Here is a 7599-nt window from a genome sequence, read left to right as displayed (position 1 = left end):
TCTTCATTGTCCTTCACACACAGCTGCATGGTGAAGTCTCACAAGCTCGCTCTTAAGGCCCATCTCTCACATATCCTCCCTAGAGTTTTGGAGGATGAGGAAGGGCCCTAGTGGGCTTACAAAATGGGTATCACACATCACCCAGGCTAGAGGTCCTGAGAAATGCCATTATGCCCTTGGGACAGCTGGACAGACCCCTGAATGCATCTTCATTTCAATGTACCAAGATGAAATTCTTTCCTCAATGCCTCAAACATCTCCTCAGTAAGGGCCTCCTCCCGACCAGGATTGTGTTTGGAGCTGGTAGGGTGGAGAGATGTGTCTGTAGACTTGTCAGACATGATCCAGAGGACATACGGGACATTAAAGGGTGTTAAGCCAAGAAGTATCATGATCAGGTTCGCACTTTAGAAAAATCATCGCTATGTGAATGAGTAATGCAAGAGCAAAATTTTAAACCTTAGAGAATAGCAGAAAAAATACAAGAGAAAAGCGAATGGGTGTCAGATTCAGTGCCAAAGACTTGAGAAAAAGTCAAAATGCAGAGAAAAGGAACAAAGAGATTAAAGTGAGAATAAATAATCTATATGGAAAATAGCGGAGTTGAAATATGCAGCTAGTTTTCTTCTTGAATAGAACATATAGAAGAAAATATTCAAAGATAATAGAAGAAAGCATCACCTAATGTGAAGGAAAACTTAAATGCACAGATCATAAGGATTCAATAGAATTTCTGATTCAAGTCGATTGATGGAGTTCACTCAAGAAGGATGCCACCAACAGTCAAGAATATCGGGAACTTTTTGGAAAATATAAAGCAGATGAAACAAGACTGATGGAAAAGCTTAAGACAAACAAATATGAGTGTTCTGAGCAGACCAAGATGCCAAGATCAGTGGCAGTAAGAACTAGGAGTAAGATTAGCCTACAAAGTTTTGAGTTGGCAAAGTTTTTAACTAAGGGACTGTGGAACAGTTGAACCCACACGCCCTTCAGAATACCTAGCCCCATATTTTCCCCTCAGGTCAAAATCTTCTAAACAAATCTCCAAATAAAAGAGAATACAAAAGAAACCCAATGTATTTTAAGATTTAGAAATAGATAATTTCTGGATATCTCACCCATTTATTCATATATTCAGTAAAAATATATAGACACCTAATATATACCAGACACCATTTTAAGCACTGGGCATGTAATATACCAAGAGAATATGTTATAAACATATATCCAAACAAAATATCATTAAATTATTTAAAGCAAGTACATTAGAAATACATTGTATTAGACTTTAAAGCATCTTTTTCATAAATGGTCATATTAAGTAAAAAAAATATAAGATCAGAAATAATTTTAATAACAAAATCAATAGGTTTGACTTTTTTCCTTAGTTTCTTTTGTATATATTTTAAAATATTTCTAATTTTTGTTACAGACAATTCATAAATGCATTATATTTCAATTTCAAATAAAAGAATATAGAAAAAAAAAAGAAGAAAAATCATCGCCATGTTAAAGCAAAGTTATCCTTGTTCCTTACTGCCAAGAACAATACTCAGTGGCACTGTGTGTACAAAATCTCCATTACAATGTATTAGACCCGAGGGAGATTTCTTTGATATGAAGCCTCTTTGAGAGAGAATCATCCAGCCCTTGCTTGTTTATATACACGCCAGGAAGCACACATTGAAGAAAACCTGCAATGGAATGGAGTTTGTTTTCCTCAGTTCAAAAGACAGAATTCAGAGCTATAGTAGCATCCTCTTCAATTTTTTTTTTGTTGTTGTTTTTTGTTTTTTTGCTATGCTGCGTGGCTTGCGGGATCTCAGTTCCCCAAGCAGGGACTGAACCCAGGCCACGGCAGTGCAAGCCTGGAATCCTAACCAGTAGGCCACCAGGGAACTCCCCAACCTCCTCTTCTAAAGAATTTACTCCAAATTCAGTTCAGAGTTAATTTTCACCATCCCATCAGATAAAGGCTCATTTGATTCCTTAGCTATGAAAAAAATGAGTATAGCAACATCCTTTGTAAAATACTTGGGTTTGTTAAAAATGCCAGGGATGCATTCAGCAATGGAATCCTATGAAAAGTCCTTACAAAGGTGCTATTTTGACAATCGCTTTTTGTGGAATCCAAAGCGGCAGCAACAGTTCCTGGTAGGACTGTCTTTTTCTGTACCATAACCAATATTGGACAAGGAAACCGTATACCTGATTGATTCAGGAAATCAAAGTAATAAAACTTCCAGCAACAATGCGACCAAGCGATTAGAAGAAGGCTGGTTGAAAATTTAAGCACCCTTTTTACTCATTAATCTCCAACTGCTAAAGACAAACAAAAAGTAAAATTAACATGATTGTAAACTAAACACTTGTGTCCTGCGGCTACGGTGCTGGCCTGCTGAGAGGGAAGGAGCTGATCAAAGCCAGCGAGTCCACGGAGAACTGCCGGATTAGTGATGCTTCAGGGAGCGCACAGCCGGGATCCATTACCCAGCCTGTTTCGGGAACAGGTGAATACCGTAATTAATCTTGGCTTCAGTTTGGAGGGAAACAGGGAACCTACCTGCCCTGTCCACTAAGTTTATATGTTAATCCCCCGAGCTCTGGGGAAAAGTTTTTAAATTGGCGTAAAGACTTTTTCTGCCCTTCCGAATGTATAGAGAAGAAAGTGCTGGGAAGGGTTGCTGAGATCCCTAGCTTCAGGCAGTTAAGACACCTCCCAGGAGAGCTGTTGATTGCTGCCTTGCTTGGTGTGACTCATCAAAGCGCCCAGAGCAACGGCTCTTCCAATGAAGCTAGCAGGATTTTAATGCAAGAAAATACTTGAAGATGCAGGGGGCCTCACCCCACAAACATAAACCAGGAAATTCAGATACTTGGAATTGGAGTTGCTCTCAGGGGCAAACTCATCTAATCAATGGGCTCTTGAATTGCTTAAAGCATGTCCAGGACTTTACATATTATTCTAGATAAAGAAAAATGAATAGGCACCTGCCTTGTCCCTCCTTTGCACCAAATTCATTTTTTTAGGCAATTAATTGTACAAACAAAATATCTGCATCAGCAATAGAAATTTCACAGCAGAAACACTGAGGGCTTGCACTAAAATTCAGTGCTGAATGAACTGGGTAGCAAAATAAAACAGAAAGTAATCCTTTTTCTTTGAGGAGACAACAAATTATGGATGTAAGCAAAAGATGCTAGATGGTGTCCTCTGACACCCCTAACATGGAGTGGTAGAGACCACCCTGTCACAGAGAACTGAAGAAAAACAGGTTGAGAGGCCTGTTAGGAATTGTAACACTTGGGTGCCCCTCTCTCTTTGACATCGTTGGTGACAGGCTGAGGCCCCAGTGAGGCACAAACTAGTCATCCAAGCATAAAACCTTAAAGAGTAGGGTCCTTTTCCCAGAGACACTACACACATTGATAACAAATGTGGCTTCACCCTGACTACCTCCCCCATTCCACTCTGTCCTCCCCCACAATTCGATAAGAAAATATTACTACATATCTGAAATGTCATTGTTGCCTGCTTCTTTTCCTTTTTATTTCATCCGGATCTGTTGTCCTACTATTAAAATTTTGCTTGGGGACCTGTCTTAGTTCAGGCTGTTATAACAAGATACCATAGATTTGGTGTCTTAAACCACAGAAATTTTTTTCTCACTGTCCTGGAGGCTGGGAAGTTCAAGATCGGGGTACCAGCAGATTTGGTGTCTGGTAAGGGCCCTCTTGCTAGCTTGCAGATGTCAATCTTCTCATTGTATCCTCATAAAGCAGAAAGCAAAGAGAGAAAGCAACCTTCTTCCTGTTTCTTTTTCTAAGGGTACTAATCCCATCATGAGGACTCCACCCTAGTTCTAACCTTTGAATTGGAGAGTGAGGGGCACAAACAATCAGAACCTATATCAATTTCTGACAGTATCCAACTCCTATTTGTTCAAAGTCAACTGAGCAATATTGGACATGAATCCATGGAGAACAAATTCAACCATATATTTTATTTTTGTTGTTCAAAGTAGGGAGGGAGTCCGTGCATGGTTGCCACCTATCATGCAACAGGGCTTGAGGTGAATTCCACATGGTCATTCAGCTTGAGTTAAGGAACACTCTTTAATGGGGAACTTACAAGCCAAGGGTCAGGAAGAGAAGATGGCATGGTCTCAGGTCTTCTCATTATCCTATAGAGAGGGATGCTATGGCTAGGTGCTGTGTGTATTCCAGGAGAGGGACATGTCCCTTGAGATGATACTTTCTTAGAGTAAAATTGTGAGAGGGCAGCCTTGTCAGAATGTAGAAACAGAAACTAGAGCCAGCGTGACTGAGTTTAGGTGCCAGCTGCCCAATACCTGGGGATCTCAGGGGCCCTTAAGATGTTGCAGCCCAGGACTTCCCTGGTGGTGAGGTGGTTAAGAATCTGACTGCCAATGCAGGAGACATGGGTTTGAGCCCTGGTCCAGGAAGAGCCCACATGCCATGGAGCAACTAAGCCCGCGTGCCGCAACTACTGAGCCTGTGCTCTAGAGCCCAAGAGCCACAACTACTGAGCCCGCATGCCACAACTACTGAAGCCCACATGCCTAGAGGACATGCTCCACAACAAGAGAAGCCACCGCAATGAGAAGCCCACGCACCGCAACGAAGAGTAGCCCCTGCTCGCTGCAACTAGAGAAAGCCCACATGCAGCAGTGAAGACCCTACACAGCCAAATAAATAAAATAGTTAAGGTTTAAAAAAAAAAGAAGAAGTTGCAGCCCCTTCTGTTAGGGGTAGAAATCTATCCTAGAAAGCTAAGTTTGGGCATAGCCCGTCCTGCTGGCAGAAGGGGAGACCCTAGTCCTTCCTGGCATGATATGTGGGCAACCTCAGTACTAGCTCCCAAGGTCATTTTGGGATGATCATACTCTTCTATTCATTTTTCAAAGAGTGTTAGTAATAACCTGCTAATGGCCAGTGTAAACAGTACCGTGCTACAACAATCTGCTAGGTAAAGGGAGTGCTTAGAGTTAATGGAAGATTGTTCAGAGATGGAAAACTTTTAATTGAGTGCTTGTATTACATTCAGACACATCAGAATATTAAGTTACAGGGAGAAGGCAAAATAAAGATAGCCTATCAATTGGGGCAAAAAGATGAAGATACGATGAGATGAAGAAAGATATAAGAGAGAATAATACTTGAAATAAATTAATTTGGCAAATATTTATTGAACACCTGTGCTAAGTTCTGAGGATGAGCAGGTGAGCAAGACAGATATGGCCCCTACTTGTCCTACAGACAAGTAAACAGCCCAGTATATCTTAAAAAGCTAAAATATTAATTTTTAAAGAGTTTTTCCTGAATTACTTGTACTAACATTTTAAAACTCTCTCAAGGTGAAATTCTATTTACCTGAATGAACCAAAAAAAAAAAAAAAAGCTGATTGATAAACAGAAGCAATAATAAATTTTAAAGTAGAAATAAATTTTACCTAATCTTTAAACAAGATTCAGAAAAGTTTTTGAATGTTTATTTTGTTCCAGACATATTTTAGGAAAAGACCTATACACAAAGGCCTATTTAGGGAGAATTTTTAATCTTCCAAAATAAGAATCTTACAAGTGTCCAAGACCCTTCAGGTAACAATAAAGCAACATTTACCAAGCTTTCAAGGAAATGTTATTATCTAATAGAAGGGTATTTTCAAATATGCCAGAACTAAGAATACATACCCCGTTTATGAATAAGCTATTTCAAGACACATTCTAGAGCAAGAGATGATCAAAAGAAAAAATTCAAGCATAGGGAAGTTGCAGCTGGAAGAGACTGGCAGTAAGTACTGAAAACATTTCATTTGTAGGGATGAGACTTGATAATTGGTGTAAATACACTTATACCAAAAAAAAAAAATAGACAAAAAAATATGAATAGGCAAGCCTCACAGAAAGAAATACAATACAAATGGCTGGTAAAATATGAAAGATGATCACTTTCACCACTGATCAGAAATATGCAAGTTAAAATCACAAAGAAATACCACTTTCCAACCTATTATACTAATTTAAAAGAATTCTTTTTGAATACTAACAGAGGAACGAGCTTGACAGAGGAACCTATTGGCCAAATTTGGGACAATTTTATCATCAAAAGAACAATGACTGTAATTGATTGAAAAACACTGACTATACAAGAAACCATGAGTCCATATGATACTCAAAAAAAAAAAAAGAGTAATAAAACAATCAGGCAAGCAAAGAAAATAAATAAAAATTTCTTTGCAGGTGACCATTACACCAAGTTCTTAACTCTGAAAGGGACAGGAATATTTTTCGTTTGCAATAGTAATTGTATCACAGGGTGACCTAATAGTCCTAGTTGATGAGGAAAAGCACTTCTTTCAAGAAAAATGCCAGCTATGAATGTAGACAGAATTTGAAAATCCCAATTTGCAACCCCTAAGGACATAATTAAGTCAAGAATTATCAGTGGATGCTAAAACTACTAGGTAAAAGTTTGATAGAGAGCTGGATATTCACCTGGTGCCAAAATTATCACCTCACAGATCACTAGCTAGTTCCAAGATGATTGTCACCACATAAACCCAGTGGTCAACCTTAATATCACCAACAATGGAATAACCAAAGCTTCATTATGTGACTCCTAGTTACACCATTATGTGATACAGTGTTTAGCCTGAATCTAACTAAGACTTCAGAGTTAACTTCCAATAATAGAAAATATGGGGGTTATTATTAAATGACAGTCAGAAAAATCCAGAAATTAGGACATTCTAGGGAACAACTATCCTGGTCTTTCCAAGTCAGTGTCATAGGAAAAATAAAAAGCTGGAGGGTGTGAGAGGGAGATAAGGAGGGACAGGAAAAGGAGTGTCTGTTCTAGATTAAAGTACACTTCAGAGACCCAACAACCAAATGCAATCATACTTCTTGATTGGATTCTAATATGAACAAACGCTGCAAAGACATTTTGGGGACAAGTGGGGGAAACTTGGGTGTGTTGATATTATTGTGGTTCTGTAGGGAAGTGTTCTTATTTAGATATGCATATCAGAACATTTAGGCGTGAGGTGGGGGTGGGGGAATTGGACAAAGACAGTCAAAAGGTACAAACTTCCAGTTACACGACAACTAAGTACTAGGGATGTAATGTACAACATGATAAATACAATTAACATTGCTGTATGTTATATATGAAAGTTAAGAAAGTAAATCCTGAGTTCTCATCAAAAGAAAAAAATTTTTTGCTATTTCTTTAAATTTGTATCTATATGTGATGATAGATGGTCACTAAACCTACTGTGATAATCACTTCATGACGTGTGTATTGGGTTGGCCAAAAAGTTTGAGCTTTTCCATAAGATGTTACAGAAAACGAAATTTTTGGCCAACCCAATAAATCAAATCATTATGCTGTACACCTTAAACTTACAGAGTGCTATTTGTCAATTATATCTCAACAAAACTGGAGGAAAAAAATATTAGGAGTGAAATATTTAGGAGTCACAATGTCTATATTTAAAGAAACTTCAATTTTAAAAAAGTGAAACATATGACAAAATGTTAAAATAATTATTAAATCTAAGTGATAGGTAT

This window comes from Balaenoptera musculus, chromosome 13 (genome assembly GCF_009873245.2).
Source record: "Balaenoptera musculus isolate JJ_BM4_2016_0621 chromosome 13, mBalMus1.pri.v3, whole genome shotgun sequence".
NCBI lineage: Eukaryota > Metazoa > Chordata > Mammalia > Artiodactyla > Balaenopteridae > Balaenoptera > Balaenoptera musculus.
This window is presented reverse-complemented; position numbering follows the sequence as displayed.